This window comes from Callithrix jacchus, chromosome 5 (genome assembly GCF_049354715.1).
Source record: "Callithrix jacchus isolate 240 chromosome 5, calJac240_pri, whole genome shotgun sequence".
NCBI lineage: Eukaryota > Metazoa > Chordata > Mammalia > Primates > Cebidae > Callithrix > Callithrix jacchus.
Window position 1 is genome coordinate 134962329 of NC_133506.1, and position 20915 is coordinate 134983243.

The following is a 20915-nucleotide window of genomic DNA, read 5'->3' on the forward strand; positions in this document are numbered from 1 at the left end:
AATTCTGTAAGTGCTCAGCTGGGTGCTTGGTTGCTGGATTGACTCTGGAACTCCTTGTAGCCAAGGGAAGTGTGTGTCTGTGCCTCGAGGACCAATGGACCCCAACTGGGCAGGGGGCTGCTGGGTCCCTTCTGCCTCATCAACAAATCCACAAATGTGTGTGGGGTGCCAACTGCAGGCTGGGCGCTGTTCCACACAAGGGACCCAGCTTTCAACCAAACAGGCTAACTTTCCTGCCCTCCGGTGCTTTATCCTGTACCGGGGAGGAAAATCAACAAACATAATTAATTAGAAAATCCTCTTGCATGTCAAAGGGTGATAGTGGCGGGGGAAGTAGGGTGGGGGTCTGGGAGGGCAGAGGAGGGGGCTGCAGTGTTCAGCCAGGTGGTCAGGGTGGGCGTAACTGATGAGGTGATGTTCAGGCCCATCTGGATGAGTCCAAAGAAGGGGATCTCAGGCTCTCTAGGGAGAATATTCCAGCAAAAAATACCCCTGGCAGAGGGCGTTCCACATCATGGGGATGTGTCTAGTTATTCAGGGAACCAGTGAGGTGGCCCATGGGCTGGAGTAATGAGAGTGAGCAGGCAGCAGTGGGACAGGTGGTCAGATCATAGGAGGTCTTATAAGGGAGGGTACTGTGAGGACTTTGGCCTTTCTCCAGGAGAAGTAGGAGTCACAAGAGGATTTGGAGCAGAGGAGGAGCATGGTCCAACTTGGAGTTTTGCAGTTCTAGCATCACCCCCAGCAGCGCATTCCCTGAACAAGAGGTGGGCCAGGTGTCTAAAGATGAACCTCACGACTATCTCCGCTCAGCCTGAGGATTTTGTGAGGGCTGCTGTTCACGGGGAGGTGGGGGTGGCTTCCTGGCCTGATTAGCAGTCGCCTGCTGTCTATCCTTCCCACCGTGGCCAAGAGAATGCATGGGGTCTGTGACTGCACCCAGCGTGCCCTGGGCAGCACTCTGCAGGGCAGGAGCCTAGGATGCGGCAACACTCAGACCTGAGCTCAAATTCCAGACCAGCTGCTGTCCTGCTGGGAAGCTTTGAGGAGATTACTTAACCTCTCTGAGCCTCTGTTCCCTTTTTGGTAGAGTGGGGATGGCAACATCTACCTTCCTGGGGTGATTATGGTGGTTTAGCAATCACCAAGGGGGAGGGTCTGGCACACAGGTACTGGATAAAAAAGTCACCACTAATCAAGGGACATGGGCATTTGCAGGTATGTGAGTTAGGAAAGAGGGAGCTCGAGGCTGGTAAATTTTCCACCAGCGTGAGACGGGATAAGGACAGATTCTGGCTCTCCCAGATTGCTCGGGAGGCTCTGGGACCTGGCAGGCCTGGGGGAACCCACTCAGCATTCTGGACAGTGACCTCTCACTCTGGCCTGCACGGAGCATCTGCAGAAGCAGCAGAAGGCTGCGGTGCTTCCAACCCTGCCTCGCTCCCTTCTCACTCTCCCTCCTTCCCTCTCCCTCTAACTCATCTGCAAGCGCCAGCCAGTTGGCAGGCTAGACTCCCAGCAAAGGAGCCACGGAGACTTCTTGCTGGCTTTGGCCGAGACCACCAGTTCTGTGTGCTGAGTCCCCAGGGGCTCATTCCAGCAGAGTAAGACAAAGTAAGTCCCGAGAGACGCAGTGAAGCAGTGGCCGGCCGGGAACACCTGCAGAGGCAGGTTGGGCCTCAGTTTCTGAGTGCCTTCCCCTTTTCTTCCTGGGCTGGTGTCCTTTAATCCCATAGACCAGACACAGGTGCCCCATGGATGTCAGAAATCCAGCCCACCCCCGGGAGGGGCGAGTGCTGTTTGAGCCTGAGCTCACTCAGGGCAGAGGCTGTGTCCGGCTCCTCTGCATCTCCAGCATGTCGTGTGTGCTCACAAGAGGAACAGGTCACTCGTGCCACTGAGGACTCTGCCATCGAGAAGGACTCAGCACGGGGCCTGGCTCACGGTCACCTGCCTGGGGCTGGCAGCATGGGGAGGCTGCCTGGAACTGGCGGCGTGGGGAGACTGACTGGCAGGGGCACCCTCTGCTCTATGGCTTGTAACTGGACACATGAGATGGCCGAGAGGCCAAGCACTCCGGGAGGCCCCGACCAGCCCCAGGGACGCAGGCAGGTGGCCTCAGTGTCCAGCGAGGTTGGGAGGAATCCAGGGCAGGGGAAGGTGTGCTCGGGCCTCTGTGTTGGTCATGCCGAGGCCAGCGAGGTCCTGAATTGTAGCCATCACTGTGCAGGGTCCTCCACTTTGCTTAGCAGGGAGCAGATAGGTACTGCAGCTTTTCAGACACCAATAGGGATCACACCGGCCTTCTCTGTGGACCTCCCCCTTCCCCTGTGAATCCCTCTGGCAGTTGGCATCAGTGCAAGGCCTGCAGGGGCAGAAGGACCTAGGTGTGGGCAGCCAGGCTGGCCGGGGGCTCATGTCTTCCCTGCCCTTCCTCCATCACAGGGAGCTGGGCCTCCTCCTCCTCCTAAGCCGCTCACAGGCCTCTCTTGTTGCCTGTTCTGTCTTAGGTGGAATTCTGTCAAGGGCTCACTATCTTGCCTGTCCTCCCTGGCCCTATCTGCAGGCTCTCTGCATTCCCTCTGGCCCAGGCCTTGGCAAAGCTGTCCGCTCCAGAGCAGGCTGGGTGGCCATGAAGCCGGGGAGAGAGGTGTGTGTCCTGCTCTCTGCACCGTGACGCCTCCCGCTCCCCGAAAACCAGGGAGAAATTACTCTGCCCAAGCGGAACACGCCTGGACAAGTCTCCTCTCCAGCTGTAATTAATACTCTGGGGAGAACACAGGCGCGGGGTTTTTATACTTCCACACAAACACACAAACACACGCACACACACAGACTTCTTTCTGCTCTCCTCCGATTCCAGCTCAAATGTTTAATGCCCTGCTGCTTTCATGGGTAGCACAAAACCACCCAGCTGGATATATCCAGAAAGCCAAGGGAGACACCAGGGACCCTCTTCTGGTTCTGCGATGCAGAACCTGAGAGTTTGGGAGCTGATTTGCCAGCAAGCAGTGCCCACGCTGCATCCCTGATATGGAGCAAAGCAGCTTTGGCCTTCTCAGAGTCAGACGTGGCTGAGAGTTTGCGTTAACCCTTTGTGGTCAACATTCTGGGGCATCTCTTTATTTCCCCCACCACAGAAGCTGAACTGATGCACTAGCCCAAACACATGCATGTGTACACCAAGCACTCCTACCACCTGACGCGTATTACAGAACCCTCTGGTGAGGCAGGAGCCGTGCAGTCCTATGAAGCTAGGACGCTAGCAACTGTGACAGTGGAAATGGTCTCTCAAAGGACAGGAGAAGACCAGGCACGATGGCTCATGCCCGTAATGCCAGCTTTTTGCGAGGTCTGAGGCGGGCAAATCACTTGAGGTCAGGAGTTCAAGAACAGCCTTGCCAACATGGTGAAACCCCATCTCTATTAAAAATACAAAAAGTTAGCTGGGCCTCGTGGTGTGTGCCTGTAATCCCAGTTATTTGGGAGGCTAAGGCAGGAGAATGGCTTGAACTCAGTAGGCAGAGGTTGCAGTGAGCCAAGATCGCACCATGGCATGACTGAGTGAGACTCTGTCTTAACAAAAAACCAAACCAAACCAAAACAAAACAGAAAGGACAGGTCTGGGTGTGTTGGCTCTTGCCTGTAATCCCAGCGCTTTGGGAGGCTGAGGCAGGCAGGAATTTGACACCAGCCTGACCAATATGGCAAAATCCCATCTCTACTAAAAATACAAAAATTAGCTGGGTATGGTGGCGCATGCCTGTAATCCCAGCTATTCAAGAGGCTGAGGCAGGAGAATCTCTTGAACTCTGGAAGCAGAGGTTGCAGTGAGTTGAGATGGTGTCACTACACTCCAGCCGGGGTGACACCGCGAGACTCTATCTCAAAAAAAAAAAAGAAAAGAAAAGAAAAGAAAAAAAGCAGAGAGGAGAGCTCATGTGCGTCCTCTGTGTCTCCCACTGGTCAGAGAGCTCCTTTGGGGCGGCATGAGGAGGCACAGATGGGGGTAGGCTCAGAAATTCAAGCCTATGACATCTGCAGTCTCCTACAGGGAGCCTGGACCTCTCCAGGGAGATTCTCAGTGTGAAAAGAAGCCAGAACAATGAGGGCTGTGGCCCTGCCTTGGCCACTTCCAACGTGGGCCTGGGCAAATGACTGACCCATCCTAAGCCTCAGTTTCCTCATCTGTAGAATGGGGACACCAGCGCTGCTCCTGCCTTCCAAATAGGCCTATTGCAAGGATGACACAGGATGGCAGGTGTCACTTGCAGTAACCTGTGTCCAAGCTCCTTGTCAGTGGGAGATACTGTGTCCAGATAAAGGATTGAGTGTGCCTGAGCCAGCTGAGGCAGGTGCAGGGATCGTGATTTGGAACACCAAGCAGGCTTAGCTTCCCATGGGTCCTCTTCAGCTATTCTCACTGAGGGCGAGGAGGGTGTACCTGGAGGCGCAGTGGCACATGGTGAGAGAGAGGCTGGTACGTTTGCTGGGGGCCTCTAGATTCCCTTCTCCCTGGTATCTGACATTCCCCACCACCCAATCTTTGAGAGTTGGAGGTATTGTTTCTCTCTCTCTTTCTCTCCTTATTCGTTTTTTTTTTTGAGATGGAGTCTCGCCGTGTCACCCAGGCTGGAGTGCAGTGGCACAGTGTCTGCTCACTGCAACCGCTGCCTCTGGGTTCAAGCGATTCTCTTATCTCAGCCACCCAAGTAGTTAGGATTGCAGGCATGTGCCACCAATAATTTTTTATATTTTTTAGTAGAGTTGGGGTTTCACCATTTTGGCCAGGCTGGTCTCGATCTTCTGACCTTGAGATCTGCCCACCTCAGCCTCCCAAAGTGCTGGGATTACAGACATGAGCTATGGCACCCAACTCTCCTTATTCTTTACAATCAAAATTTTCCTGAGAAGAAACGCTGTGAAGCGCCCTTGCTAAGCCTCCAGAGCTAAGTCCCGGCTCCTGCAGAGCGCTCCCCGTTGAGGAGAGGAGGCTCTTCTCAAGGCCTGGGAAGCAAAGGTGTTTGTCTCTACACTAGGACTGTGTGTCCCAGGCCCACGAGTGCTTCTGACAGCCCTGCACGCTCACTCCTTTCCCCCGAAGGGGACTAGGGACAAGGGCCAGGCCCAGCCTGTGTATGTGCCTGGATGTGTTCCAGCAGCCAGGCAGTTACTGCGGAGACGGATCTGGTGTGACGAAGAAAAGCGTTCTGCTTCTGGTCAAGATGGAGAAATGGGGACTGATGTGCCTGCCTCCTAGAACAATAACAAGCTGAAGAATAGTTTTCATGACACTGAACAAGACACCATGAAGTGCAGCGACCCCCAGCGCTGGCCATAGAGGAGTGGCACAATCGTCCCAGCTGACTGGAGGAAGTTTTCAGGCCATGGTGCAGGGACCCCACGTGAAGCCTCATGTACTCCCGAGTTGAGGAGACAGGGCTGAGAGGTGGGGAGACAAGGTGGCTAGAGTTGTAAGACAGAGCAGGGAGAAGGAGCTGGACAGAGAAAGAGCTCTATAGATACTCAGAGGGTCCCACTGAGCACTCAGCTGAGCACTGATCAGCACAAGCTTGGGAGGAAGTCACCCAAGGCTGAGGCAAGAACTCCCTGGAGGGACGAGGGACTAGGGACCCAGTGCTCAGCACCCTCACAGGGCCAGGAATAGCTCAGTCCTCACTAGTCAGATTGGACCGGGGGAACTCTTTACTGTTCATGGGGCACTGGGTAGAGCATGCAGAGTCTTGCCTTAGTAGCAGGAACAATACAGCCCCGGGCACATTGGGGCTGTATTTATTGTAAAATAAGATTGTCTTTGTTAACACAATCATTTATGTAGAAAACCTGATGCAATTGACACAAAATCTACTAGAACTAGTAAATGGATTTAGCAGGACACAAGATCAATGTACAAAAATCTATTTTATTTCTATACACTAACAATAATCAATCAGAAACGGAAAGAAAAATATCATTTTAAGAAGCATTAAAATACGAATGACATTGGCAATAAATCTAAGAAAAGATGTGTAAAATCCATACACTGAAAACCACAAGTCATTGATGAGAGAAATTAAAGAAGTTCTAAATAAATGGAGAGAAATACCTTGTTTATGAGTCAGAGGGTCCAGTATTGCTAAGGTGTCAGTGATGGCTGTATTTGTCCATTCTCATTCGGCTGTGAAGAAATACCCAGTAATACTGAGTAATTTATAAAGAGAAGAGGTTTAACTGACTCACAGTTCCACATAGCTGGGGAGGCCTCAGGAAATTTACAGTCATGGTGGAAGACACTTCTTCACAGGGCGGCAGGAGAGGGAATGAGTCCAAGCACGGGAAATGCCAGACACTTAGAAAACCATCAGATCTCATGAGACTCACTCATTATCACCAGAACAGCATGGGGAAAACTGCCCCCATGATCCAAGTACCTCCACCTGGCCCCGCCCTCGACACCGGGGATTACAATTCAAGGTGAGATTAGGGTGGGGACATGGAGCCAGACCATATCAATCCCTCAAACCTACAGATTCAATACAATCCCGATCAAAATCCCAGCTGGCATTTTTTTTTCCTTAGAAATTCACACACTAATTCTAAGATTCATAAGGAAATGTAAGGGGCCTAGAAGAGCCCATACGACTTTGAAAAAGAAGGACGAAGAACAGGAAGATTACCTGATTTCAAGACTTACCGTGAAGCCATAACAATCACTGTAATAGCTGTCGGAGGCCTGGTGTCCGGACAGACCAGTAGATCCAAGAAACAGAATATCGAACCCAGAACAGACTCACAAACACTGACAACTGACTTTTGATAAGACTGCAGGGATAATTCAATGGGGGAAAGGATGATCTTTTTAACAAGTGATAGTGAAATCATTGGACATCCCTAAGCAGAAAAATAAACTTCAATCCACAGCTTGCCCCGTGCGAAAGCTAATTCGAGATGAATCATAGAATGAAATGTAAAACCTGAAACTGTAGAACATCTAGGAGAAAGCACAGGAGAAAAAAAATCTCCTTACATGTTAGCAAAGAAGACATAATAAATGCCAAATGACCCCGTGAATAGATTCTCAACATCATTAGTCACTAGGGAAACATAAATTAAAACTCCAGTGAGCGGCCACCACACACCTAGTCAAACAGCTCGTTATAAAGACTGGCCACACTGAGGGCCGAGGAGGATGAAGAACTGCTGTTCTCACCCGTGGCTGGTGGGAACGCAGAGTCAGGTGGCCACTCCGGAAGAGTTTGGCACTTACTTCTGGAGTCAAAATGCACTTCCCTTGGGATCCAGCCATTTCACCCATGAGAAAAGGAAGAATATGTCCATGCACAGACTTGCACGCAAATATTCCCAGCAGCTTTATTTGCAACAGTCCCAGATGAGAAGTAGCCCAAATGTCCTCCAAAGAGTGAATGGGTAAACGCCCTGTAGTCCAATCCTGGCGTGAAATACTACTCAGCCAGAACAAGGAAGAAAGTATGTATAGGCACGACAGCACCGAGGAACGGCCAAATAACTACGATAAGTGAAAGAAGCCAAGCAAAAAGTGACTAGAGATGCTACGATCTATTTATCTAAAACTCCAGAAAATAGCAAATGTTCTACAGTGACAAGAAGCAGAGTCCCTGTTTGCCTTGTAAGAGGGGATTGGGTGGGGTGTGAGGAAGAGATGAGGAAGGGGCACAACATAATGGTTGGGGGTGGTGAATATATCCATTATCTTGATTGTGGTGATGGTGTCATGGGTATCCATACATATCAAAGCTTATCAAATCGCACACTCTATGTGAAGTTTATCATACGCCCATTGGACTTCAGTAAAGCTATTTAAAATATAAACATGCAAAAATCCAAGTCTACAGGGCCAGGCAAATTGCCACATCAATACTTAGAGTGCAAATAGATTCTTCCTTTTCTTTTTTAATGGAGTCCTCTTTGTTGCCCAGGCTGGAGTGCAGTGGTACAATCTCGGCTCACTGCAACCTCTGCCTCCAGGGTTCAAGTGATTCTCATGCCTCAGCCTCTCAAGTAGCTGGGATTACAAGGGCCTGCCACTATGCCCAGCTAAGTTTTGTATTTTTAGTAGAGAAGGGGTTTCACTACATTGGCCAGGCTGGTCTTGAACTACTGACCTCAGGTGATCCGCCTGCCTTGGCCTCCCAAAGTGCTGGGATTCCACAAATGGAATCTTTATATTCTGTAAATGACTCACCTGGAGGCTCCTTCTGATGCTTCCCTGTAAAATAGATTCTGTTTACAGTGGTGGCATCTCAGGAGGCAGCTGTGTGAAGGCTGCTGCCCTCCTCCTGGTGAACACTTGGGAGAGCCTGTGAAGCCAGCCCCGGTGCCACTCCTGTCTCCTCCCACAGAGAGCTGCATCTAACTCGACAGACACTGGGCAGCCAGTTGGTAGAAGGGACCCTGTTATACACGCCCACCATGGGAAGCCTGATGCCATGTGTGGGGGACCCCTGGGCTCTGTCTCTCTGTCCTCTCCTTGCTGGAAACTGGGAAAGCCCAGAGTCCGAGCCGCCTCTGCCCACAGCCCTGAGTGGCCCCACAGCTTTTAGGACAGAAGGACCTGGCTCAGCTCTAGCCCCAGGCCATTTGCTCAGTGTCCATTTCCAAGCCAAGGGTGGGCTTAGGGCAAATGCAGTATAAAAAGATTGCCAGACTTTTCTAGTTTTGGCTGAAGATGATTTCCGACTCCTTTAACCCTGATGGCTCTTCTTTCTGTTCCTGATTTTTGAAAAACACTACGCTGGCCTTGTGCACGCACCACCCAAAACTCAGGAGCTAGCAGAAGAGAGGCCACCTGAGGGCCAAGGGCTGCAGATACATGGCAAACCTGCATTTCCCAACTCTGTTAACAATAAATATACATGACGATGGTTTCCAGCTTGCAATGGTTTGACTTATGATTGACTCACAGTTTTTTGACTTTATGTTCGTTGGGTTTATTGGGGACATTCAGTGCATTTTTTCTTTCTTTTTGGAGATGGAGTCTTGCTCTGTCCCTCAGGCTGGAGAGCAATGGTGTGATCTCGGCTCATAGAAACTCTGCCCCCTGGGTTCAAGCAATTCTCCTGCCTCAGCCTCCTGAGTAGCTGGGATTACAGGCGCCTGCCACCACACCCGGCTAAGGCTGATTTTTGTATTTTTAGTAGAGACAGGGTTTCACCTTGTTGGCCAGGCGGATCTCAAACTCCTGACCTCAGTTGATCCACCCACCTCGGCCTTCTAAAGGGCTGGGATTACAGGCGTGAGCCACTGTGCCTGGCCTGCATTTTCTAATTTTATTCATAATAAATATGTATCACAGATGGTCACCAGCTTACCACGCTTTGACTAACGATTGACTTACACTTTCTTGACTTTATGTTTGTTGGGTTTATTGGGGGCATTAAATGCATTTTTTCTTTTTTCTAGAGTCTCGTTCTGTCACCCTGGCTAGAGTGCAGTGGTGAAATCTCAGCTCGCCGTAACCTCCGGAGTTGAAGTGACTCTCCTGCCTCAGCCTCCCGAGTAGCTGGGATTATAGATGCATGCCACTACACCCAGCTAATTTTTGTATTTTTAGTAGAGACAGGGTTTCATCACATTGGCCAGGCTGGTCTTGAACTCTTGACCTCAGGTGATCTGCCCGCCTCGGCCTCCCAAAGTGCTGGGATTACAGGCTCGAGCCACTGCTCCCGGCCCACTAAATGCATTTTCGACTTATTATATTTTCACCTATGGGTTTACTAGGACGGAGCCCCATCAAAAGTTGAGAAACATCATACTTTTATAATAATCCCCCCAAAGTAAAACTCTGCAAGTAAATCCGAGGAGGGGGTCAGCCACACGTGGGTAGTCAGGGTTGGGGGTACAGAGCGAAGGACTGACAGGCTCAGGCAGTAGCAACCAGTCCCCCAGTAAGGGTCGACACTGGGAACTGAGCTGATCTCTGAAGCCCCTTCCCCGAGGAGACCGGGCCATGGAGGTGAGTCGGACCACCCTGGACCAGCGAGCTGGGGCTGCCTGAGGGATGGGTGGCCAAGAACTGAGCACCTGGTGAGGGGACCTCGGGGCTGGGGGAGGGAAGGGATCAGGAAGGACATGATACTCCTTCACAGGCCAGCCAGAATCGCCTAAAAACCATCGTCCTCCATCCTTACCCCATTCATCCACTTCCCTTTCAGCCCCTCTGCCCTCCATTCCTGCCTTCCCAGCACATGTTGGGGTTGCCCATGGGGGACAAGAGAGAAGACAACACAGAGGTGCTAAACGGCGCCCAGCCTCCCTCCGCAGCCCCCAAACTCTTCCTCCCTCTGGTGGCCAGGAAACCCCAGAAACTCCTGGCTTTCATTATCAGAAGCTCCCGAGATGTTCAACATGCTCATATCTGTCAGAAACTATTCAGGAAAAATAGAGAAAGTCTTTATACCTTTTATTCCGCCAATTTTCCCCGAGGCACTCTGGGCTCTCTAAGAAAAGAAAAAGAGAGAAAGGAGAGAGAATCACAATCAATGCTGTCATCATGCATCTGGTCGCTGGCGATGCTGTTTGCTCATCGACTAGGGAAGTCTGGAGGCGGAAGCATCTCCCCAGGAGTCCAAGGAAACCTGCCCAGGTTAACCTCCGGTTGCCATCTGCATCTCAAACATGGCTGGGAGGTGGTGTTTATATAATAGGCAGAGCTAAAACAGAACAGGGCACTGTGGACTGGCCACCCAGACTCGTTTTCTCTGACTCTGGCATGTTCCTTTTTTTCCCCCTCTTTCTTTCCTGTGCCTCAAACTCCAGGCAATCCCTTTCCCCTTCTCCTAGCACCCCTGCAACCTGGTTTTGAGGTTGTCCACAAATGTAGGCTCCATGGCTTGTCCACAGATGCAGGCCCCGTGGCTTGTTGATGCTGACGATTAGCCCCACACTGGGTTTCCTCTACCACGCTGCGGGGATTTGCTTCCTCCTCCAGCTGTGGGTGGGGGGTCACTTTGAGGACGATCACAACATGCACACTCATTTTATTTATTCGTTTGTTTTTGGAGACAGGGTCTCACTCTATCACCAGGCTGGAGTTAACAGTGCAATCTTGGCTCACTGCAACCTCTGCCTCCCAGGTTTAAGTGATTCTCGTGCCTCAGCCGCCTGAGTAGCTGGGACTACAGGTGTGTGCCACCACACCCAGCTAATTTTTTGTATTTTTGATAGAGATGGGGTCTTGCCATGGGACTCAGTGTGGTCTCAGTGTGCCACCTATGGCTGACCCCCTCCTCGGATTCACTTGCAGAGTTTTACTTTGGGGGGATTATTATAAAAGTTTGTTGCTTCTCAACGTTTGATGGGGCTACGTCCTGGTAAACCCATCATAAAGTGAACATATTATAAGTCAAAAATACATTTAATGGGCCAGAAGCAGTGACTCGAGCCTGTAATCTCAGTACTTTGGGAGGACAAGGCAGGCAGATTACCTGAGGTCAGGAGTTCAAGACCAGCCTGGCCAATGTGATGAAACCCCGTCTCTACTAAAAATACAAAAATTAGCTGGACGTAGTGGCGTGCACCTATAACTAACTCCTCAACCTGCACATTCATTTTAATATCATTAAAGAAAAGTCAGTGAGCAAATTCTAAATCCCACCAAACATAATTCTAGAGACAGTAGCTGTGTGTTATTGTGTATCAGTGATGAGGACAGACTGGCAGGGACCACACTGACTCACTTTATCGTCTGAGGCCCAAGGCCAGGGTATCTGCTCCTGCCCAAAGTCACAGAGCTAGCTCCCGGGGCCTGGGACTGCACACATGTGCCGGGACACCTCCCTTTTCTGAGTAGGTCATTGAGGAGTTTGGAAACAACGGGGTATGTGTACAGCATGCTTTAAACAAACAGATTTTCTTCCTTCATTTGAGTAATGTTTCATAATTTTCCGTGTACATGACTTGCACATTTTCTAACTGTGGTAAAATATACATCATATAAAACGTACAATTTTCAGCATTTTCAAATGTACAGTTCAGTGGTATCAAGTATGTTCACACTGCTGTCATTCCCCACCACTCTGATGCCTGAACCGTCTCACTCCCCGAAAAGGAAAATCCATCCCTGTTAAGACACCACTCCCTGTCCCCAGCCTCCCGTGCATTTGTGAATGCGTGCATATTTCTTTACGCTTAGCCTAAGAAGTAAAAGCAAGTGAAATGCTTCTGGAGTTGAAAGACGGTCAGACTCAGCCTCTTTGTTGAGATGTAGAAAAACCACCACCGCTATCCTCATCCACATCACTGTAAAAAGGTAACCACGGTGATTTATCCTGCATGTTTTATGAGTCAGGCATTTCCTGTACACTGTTTCATTCCGCCCCCCCCCCACCCCACGACAGCTCTAGCAGGCAGATCCTGGGTTCCTGGGATTACAGGCACGTGCCACTGCATCTGGCACACTTCTTACTCCTCCCATTCTTCAGATAAAGAAACCAAGCCCCAGTTGGCGAAGCAACTGCAGCCACAGTGACTGGGTCAGCCGACCCGTCCCCCAGAGCAGGTTCCCCAATCTCCGCTACCACCCTCCCCACCGCCGCCCTGTCTCATCCACAGGTGGGAAGGAGTACCCTGCCCTGTGGGAGGCGAGAATGAATGTGGCTGCAGATTGCACAGGGCCTGGCTTCCCTGCTGGAGTCTGTGTAGATCACAACGGCAGTACTGCATATGTCACAGGTGGGTCCCTCCCAGCCCCATCAGGGAGGACTGTGGGCGGAGGAGCAGCTGACCTTGAATTGGGCACTGGGCAGGCCATTTCCAAGGTGGCCCCGTGGAGCTCCTATTCTCCTCCCCAGGAAAATGGAAAAGGCAACTTCTGGCCCATGGAGCTGTTTCCATGCACAGCTCACAAAGTGGCACTGAGAAGGGCAGGGGTGATGGGAAGACACTGCCAATGAGTCACTTCGAAAGGAAATGTGTCATCTGAGCGGCTTTCACCAACTGCTGCCTTTGCTGATTTGGGAGATTTTTGTTTTCTTTTTTTGAGACGGAGTCTCACTCTGTCACCAGGCTTCAGTGCAATGGAATGATCTCAGCTCACTGCAACCTCTGCCTCCTGGGTTCAAGTGATTCTCCTGCCTCAGCCTCCCAAGTAGCTTGGATCACAGGTGTCCGCCACTATGACTGGCTAATTTTTGTTTTTTCAGTAGAGACGGGATTTCACCATGTTGGCCAGGCCGGTCTCGAACTCCTGACCTCAGGTGATCCACCCATCTCGGCCTCTCAAAGTGCTGGGATTACAGGCGTGAGCCACGATACCCAGCAGAATTTTTTTTAACTGGTGATTTCTTTTCTTGAAGTGAGTTGTGCTTCCAACTCAATACAATTTGGTTCCATTGAATCCAGCCCCACTGAAAAAACACACAGCGGGGCATTTGGATGTGGAGCCAGGACCTGAGTGCTGGAAGGGTCATCTGCAGATCTGCTGGAGGCGGGACCTGGCCCGAGGGCTGAGAAGGCGAAGAAGGACTAAGCCAAGCATTCGGGATTTCGCCTCTCTTCCCGAATGCCTCGTGTGTCTGCCCTTTCTCCTCCACTGGCCCAGGTTCTGTGCCCAAGCCCTCGGATTTCCTCCCAGCACAAGAACAACTTTCAGCCCTGGAATTCCCAGTCTTTGGGCCACATCAGCCCAGATGGGAGCTGGCAGAGCGCCCCGTCTGCCCCACCTTTCTCGCCTCTGCGGTGGGGGGGGCCCCCGCCCCCCCGCCCCACCCGTCCCACCTTCCCCGCTTCTGCGGGTCCTTCTCTTCCCAGTGATTCCTGATATCCCCTGAGTTCTCTTACATACGTCATACACTTGCGAGCATCTTTATTTGGTCAAAGTGCAACACGTCCTACCCGCACTGCGTGAACCCAGGGGCTGGGCCCCATTTGAATCACCAAAGAGTCTCCATTTTTGAAAGCTCCAGAACTAGAGGGTGGTCAAAGAGCCAGCCAAGCTTGATGCCTCAGCAATGGGTCCAACCTGTCTCCCTGGCGCTTCGGCCAGGAGTTCCCTCAGCCCAGGTTCGTCCTCCATCCTTTCACAGAACCTCCAGGTCATGGAGTTCCTTGCGCCTCCCCAGAGGCCCTTGTGTGTGGGAAGGAAGGTGGTCTCCCTGCGGAGACTACATGGTCTCCCGCCCATGTAGTGGCACAAGGAACTCCGGTAGTGGCCTGGCTGCCCGTCCCTGGGACGGCACCTGGCTTCGTGTTTCTGAGATGAATGTCAGCCCCTCTCCTCTTCTATGCTCTCAGCATTTTCTATCTCTCTGGCTTCTGTCCCACCTGCCCACTCCTGGAGTTGGGGGAAGGAGGGAGCCCTCGGGCTGGGCCTTTCGGATGCCATCCCACCGCGTGCTCCCAGGGTCGGGAAACACGCAGCTGAGTCTCAGCCTCGATGTTAGCAAACACTGCTCTCAGCCGCTCAGTGGGATAATCATTTATGGTAATTTTTGCCTCATGAATCGGGTTCCTGGAGGAACACAGGCATCAGCACAGTGGCGGTGAATCCCGCCCCGCCCCCCCCTACTGTACACCTGCAGTCACGCCCTCAGCAAAGTCCAGAGAGGGCAAGACCCACCTGCCAGGCTCAGACTGTCTCCACACTCCCAGCCCACTCCCCCAGGAAAGGGTGGGTGTTGCACGGTTCCACACTCTTCCCCGAGGAGCAATGTGGGCTGTGGATGGGGTGGGCGCCCAACGTGGAGCCCCTGGTCTGCCTTCCCACAAGACTGTGAAGCCCCCATGGGCAGAGACCATATCTTAGAGGTCCTAGTGTCCCCAGACACTGGTGTGGCATCCATGGTGCCACCATGGATGGGAGGCAGTGGATGTTTACTGCATGAATGAACAAAGGAATGAACTTGTAAAGGTGAGTGTTTGCCTCCAGAGGTTAGAACTGGACCCCTGTTTTTTTGTTTTGTTTTTGTTTTTTTTTTTGAGACAGAGCTTTGCTCTTGTTGCCCAGGCTGGAGTGTAATGGCACGGTCTCGGCTTACTGCAACCTCCGCCTCCCAAGTTCAAGCAATTGTCCTGTCTCAGCCTCCCGAGTAGCAGGGATTACAGGCATGTGCCATGATGCCCGGCTAGTTGTTTTTTTTTTTTTTTTTTTGTATTTTTAGTAGAGATGGGGTTTCACCATGTTGGCTGGGCTGGTCTTGAACTCCTGACCTCAGGTGATCCACCTGCCTCGGCCTCCCAAAGTACTGGGATTACAAGCGTGAGCCAACGCGCCCAGCCTGGCCTTCTGTTTTGAAGCACAGGATCGGATCCTTTAAGAGTGATATTTGCTCCTGGGGAATCCCAGCCACGGCTGTGCATTTATCCACCCGGAAAGGACTTTTCTCAAGTTCTCCTTCCCTGTCCCATTGCTCCTTTAGGTCCCTTATTCCACCTGGCTCACAGCTCAGCCTCCCACCTTCTCACCAGTTCCTCCAAAGATGAGGTCCTTGTGGGCTTTTCTCTGCAATTCTCCTCCAGGACATGTGATTTATTTAACTCCGACCAAACGACGGAGGTCTCCCACCTCCCACAGACTTTAACCCTAGCTATCCATAAAAGATTTCATTCTTCAGAAATTAAACCGTGGCTTCCTTGTGTGGCCCTTGAAGAGCACAAGTGTCCGTTAGTAAAATTCATTGTTAGTGAATCAGGCAAGACAACTGACCAGAAAAAAAACCCTCATGCTGAACTCAGACCCCTCCCACTAATCGGTGGCTCTTCAGCTGCACGGTCACCCATACATCTCTTCTCTCCCCAGTTAGGTGCGAGTTACTTGATTCTGGGGAAGGTCTAGGAAGGCACAAAGCAAGTGGAACATGGATTTCTTCCTGGCTGTGTCCTGGCTCTTTGATAAAGTCAATTTATTAACAGCAGCCGCGTCTTTTATTTAATGAGCATCTACTATGTGTCAGGCAGTGAATATAATCATTGACCGAAAGTCAGTCCCATTAGGGACACATTCCTACCCTTGATTCCAAGATGAGAAAAGGGATGCTCTGATGCTTTCTGATGCTTCTCCTTGTCTGTTTCACTTTGTTTTTGAAATTTTTCATTAAAAAAATTTGGGGCCAGGCACGGTGGCTCATGCCTGCAATCCCAGCAGTTTGGGAGGCAGAGGCGGGTGGATGGCCTGAGGTCAGGAGTTCGAGACTAGCCTGACCAACATAGTGAAACCCTATCTTTACTAAAAATACAAAAAGTTAGCTGGGCGTGGTAGCAGGTGCCTGTAATCCAGCTACTCGGGAGGCTGAGGCAGGAGAATCACTTGAACCTGGCAGGCGGAGTTTGTGATGAGCCAATATTGCACCATTGCACTCCAGCCTGGGCAACAAGACTGAGACTCTGTCTCAAACAATTTTTTTTGGAGCAGGATCTTGCTCTGGTTGCCCAGGCTGGAGTGAAGTGCCACAATCATAGCTCACTGTAGCCTCGATCTCCTGGGCTCAAGTCATTTTCCAGCCTCAGCCTCCCAAGTAGCTGAGACCACAGTCATGCACCAACATGCCTGGCTGGCTATCTATCTAGCTATCATTTATCACAATTTTTTTGGTAGGGATGGGGTATCTCAGTATGCTGCCCAGGTTGGTCTTGAACTCCTGGCCTCAAGTGATCCTCCCACCTTGGCCTTCCAAAGTGCTGGGGCTACAGGTGTGAACCATGGCACTCAGCCTGTTTCACTCTAACTAGGTAAAGCCCTCTGTATAACACCATCCTGCACTTCTGGGGAGTTGCTATGTGGAGATTCCATCATTTTGGGACACCTGCACCTCTTCTTAACTCCACTGGAAAGAACAACTGAATCAGTCACAAATGATGGCTGAGAAGGGGGGCAGAGAACAGAGGGACCTGTCCTGGTGCCAGGGTTAGGAGAGCTGACCCAACGGATGCTGTCGTGGAAGGTGGCGAGGAAGATCACTGTGACCACATGGAGCTGCCTGTGTGGGAGGAAGCTTGAATGTCTGAAGCAGGGAGATGGTCTCCATCTCTTTGGCTGCCATGATAATACCATAGACTGGGGGCTCAAACAACAGAAGTGTCTTTCCCCCAGTTCTGGAGGCTGGAAGTCTGTGATTAGGGAGTAGCGTGGCGGGTGCTGGTGAGGGCTCTCTTCCTGGCTTGCAGACGGCTGCCTTCTCACTGCATCTCCACATGGCAAGGAGGCAGCGTGAAACCAGGCTCCCTGGTGTCCCTTCTTTTAAGGGCACTAGTCCCATTGCACAAGGGACCCTCCCTCATGAACTGATCTAACCCTAATCACCTCCCAAAGTCCTGGTCTCCAGATACCATCCCTCAGGGGGTCAGGGCTCCCACATAGGAATTTTGGGGGGTGACCAACATTCAGTCCAGCACACACAGTTTCCGCATATTCACTCTATTCTCTGCTTTTCTTCCTTCCATGTTTTCCTAAATGTGCAGTGACAGTGCCTGGACCTAGTTTGTGGTCAGAGTAGATTTACTGGGCATTGTGCAAGTTCCCGCAGCAGAGGCACTGGTGCCAGGAAAGGGCTCAGGAGCTCTGGTTCCCAGTGTGCTGCTGCTGGTGGCGGGGTGCCACCTGGGGAGCATTGGGATGGGGCTGGGCCATTCGGAGACATGCCCACGCACCGCTGTCTTGTTGTGTTACTTCGGATTTTATGAGACGATCTGCTTGTGCTCATTCCCTAAGGGGACTTGGAGGTGAAGGCACAATTTTGTCAATAAAAAATCAGCTGTGGGTGGCTTCAACCTGGCTTGTGATGATGGTGATCAGAGCAGGAGAGACACATCCATTTAATCTGAGGAGAGGGGAGGGGAGGAGAGGGTAGGGGAGCATCAGGCAGGGGAGGGCAGGGGAGGGCAGAGGAGGGCAGGGGAGGGGATCTGGCTTATGGCTCTGAGCCATCATTAGGGAGACCAAGGAGTTCTAGCAGGTTCTGGCCATCACAGTGGCCCCTGCAGTGGCTTTGGGCTCTGAGTACACAGCCCATACTTAGGTCCATCACTGGGCCCTTACTGGGCCTCCACAGAGCAGCAGGGCAGGGGTTAGAGTTACATGCTGTGCTCAGAGCAGTTTGGCCTCCTCTCCCAGGAAGCCCAGCCAGGGCTTGGAAGCAACCTGCCTGCAGTCCCACCTTCAAGGTCCCTCCGGGCACGCTAGGCCTTTAGTTCCGCTCCAGTGGGGCCTTACTCTCCCTCTGCCTGCGTGGACACTGCTGTGGGCCCCATGACAGCAGCATGCACACCTCGTGCTTGCCGAATGCGTGCCAGGCCTCCTGCTGGGGACTGTGCTTTTCTGGGTTTTTATCACTGATGATATCATTCCAGCTTTCCAAACACCCCTGGGGGCAGGTACCACCATCACTTCCAGTTTCCAGACATCAAATCTGAAGCCTGGGGAAGTGAAGCAGTTGGCCCTAAATGCCTCAGCAGGTGCAGCTGGGGTTCTCGTCGAGACCCGCCTGACCACAGCTGATCATTCTGCTCAGGGCGAGCACTCCTGGATAGAGCCTGGAGCATCAGAGAGAGTAGGGGGCAACCCCACTTGGCCCCGGGTGCAAGCCCACTGTGCTTCTTTTCCCATTGCTGGGTCCAGTGCCAACCTGCCTCCAGCCCCAGCACATGTGCCACCTCAATGCACAGTGTCAACCCAAACCTTCTGTGACCAGTTGACTCTTCTGGCTGTGCTGGGCTCTGCAAGGCCCATGTGCCTTTGCCCAGGGATGTCATTTGGGACTGCAGACTTGGCCACAGTCAATTGCTTGAGTGAGATGTTAGGGGTTCTGTCTGGTGGGGTGAGGTCTGCAGGCACCTGGGGCTGCCCTTAGGTGGGGGGCTGTGGGGAAGGGGCCGTCTTTGCCTGAGTGGAACTTAGCACACACCTGTGGACTGAGCTGAGCTCACTGGCCTACCACTGAGCGACATTTACAACACCCAAGGCGTGCCAGGGACTCCATCGCCTATCCTCCACCTGTCCCCGTCAGTCAGGCTCAGAAACAGAAGCCCAGAGAAGGGATTTTCCCAAGGTTGACACAACTTCTAAGGGGCAGAGCCAAGAGAAGAAGGCCCAATGCCACCAAGCAGATGGCAGCGGGGAGACAGAGACCCCACTAAGGCTGCAGAAACGACCCTTGGGCCCAGAGGTGTGGGGCGGGTGGGAGAGCCAGAATGGCATCTACACCCTGGAGTGCCTTGAGACAGCCAAGCTTAGGGGGCTGGAGCCCAGCGTTGGGTCATCTCCACCCATCCATAGACACCCACAGCCTTCTGCATGCAGAGAAGATGCTGCCACACGGGCTGGAATGCTCTCCCCGGAGTCCATGTCTGCCCAGAACCTCATTTGGAAACAGGCTCTTTGCAGATGTAATTAGTGAAGATGAGGTTGGAGTGGAACGGAGTGAGCCCTCCATCCAATGCCCGGGGTCCTCGTAAGAGGGGGAGAGGACCCCAGGGGACACACACGGGGAGAAGCGGTTTGAGGATGGACGTGGAGATTGGAGGGAGGTAGCCACAGGCCAGGTCGCACTGAAAACTGCTGGGGCTTGGAAAACAGGAGCCTGCCCAGAACTTTCAGACGGCAGGGCCCTGTGACACCTGCATTCCAGACCTCATGGCTCCGTCTCCAGAGCTGTCAGAGAATAATACATCTCTGTCCTGTGAAGCCTCCCAGTGTGTGCTCGTCTGTTAGGGCAGCCTCAGGGGAGTAGCTCACCTGCCCTCCCCTCGGCTGTCTCTCACCTTCAGGGCAGTGCCCACGAGGGCTGTGGGGCACAGTGGGCCTGGCTTTCACCCCGTGCCTGTACCCCACTCACCCTGGGCTTGCTGGGACTGGTTTCCAGAGCACGGTGGCCCTTTCTTCACGGTCATTGCCCTTCCACAACTCCATAATGTTATTCCTGACTACGCAAACCCTGTCACATATGCCCCTCCTAGAGCCCTCCCTTCTCCTTCCCTTCCCTTCTTTCCTTTCCTCTTTCTTCCCCGTTTCCTTTCCTTCCTTTTCTTTCTTTCTTCCTTCTTTACCTTCCCTCCCTTCCTCCCTTTCTTCCTTCATTCCCTCCCTCCCTCCTTCCCTCTCTTCCTCCTTCCTTCTTTTCTTTCACTTTCCCTCCCCTCCCCTCTCCTCTCTTTCTTTTTCCCGTTCCTTCCTTTGTTCTTTTCCTTCTTTCATTTCCCTTCCCTTCCTCTCTTTCTTTCTTTCCTTTCTCTCCTTCCTTCTTTCTTTCTACCCTCCCCTCCTCTTTTCTTTTCTTGATGGAGTCTCACTCTGTTCCTCGGACTGGAGTGCAGTGGCACCACCTCGGCTCCTCCCACCTCAGCCCCCTGAGTAGCGCCGTCTACAGGTTCGCGCCACCACACTGGGCTCATTTTTGGGTTTCACCTTGTTGTACAGGCTGGTCTGGAACTCCCAATGGGGAAGACTGGAGGAACCTAGAGGCCACATGCCACAGTGGCCTCACATCCCGCGAAAGACCTTTCAGACTAAAGGACCCCAGGAAAATGGTTCTTCCTTTGATGCATATTTGGAAGCCACTTTTTTGTTTTTTTTTGTTTGTTTGAATTTTATGTGGTAAAATGCCCATAAATTAAAAGGTACCATTTACACCACCGGTCAGTGCATGGTTCACTGGCATTAGGCACGTGACACTGCAGTTCCCCCATTCCCACCACTCATCTCCTTGACTTTTCATCTCTCCAAACTAAAATTCTGTCCCCATTAAACAACCCCCTCCACTCCCCCTCCCTCAGCCCCTGGCGACCCCCTTCTACTTTCTCTCTCTCTGAATCCAACTGCTCTAGGGACACTCATTACACAGAATCAGACGGTATCCGTCCTTTTGTGCCTGACCATTTCAATCAGCATAATGTCCTCAAGGTTCATCCCTGTTGCAGCCTGGGTCAGAATTTTACAGAATTTCAGT

General features: G+C 52.0%; 1 protein-coding gene across 46 annotated transcripts in view; it reads right to left on the reverse strand.

The window, feature by feature from the left end:
* The window catches only part of RBFOX3 (RNA binding fox-1 homolog 3), a 508442-nt gene that overhangs the window by 132655 nt on the left and 354872 nt on the right, over nucleotides 1–20915 (reverse strand). For 11 of the 46 annotated variants that reach the window (XR_008481920.2, XM_078374809.1, XM_078374827.1 and 8 more), the window contains 2 exons: nucleotides 10439–10478; nucleotides 1–6178 (listed from right to left, as the gene is read on the reverse strand). The exon at nucleotides 1–6178 is cut by the window's left edge. The exons of 24 other annotated variants lie outside the window; for them this stretch is intronic. The gene's annotated coding sequence lies outside the window, so the exon portion shown is untranslated. The remainder of the gene's footprint in view (nucleotides 6179–10438; nucleotides 10479–20915) is intronic. 11 more of the 46 variants (XM_035303343.3, XM_078374840.1, XM_078374836.1 and 8 more) reach the window with 1 other exon arrangement.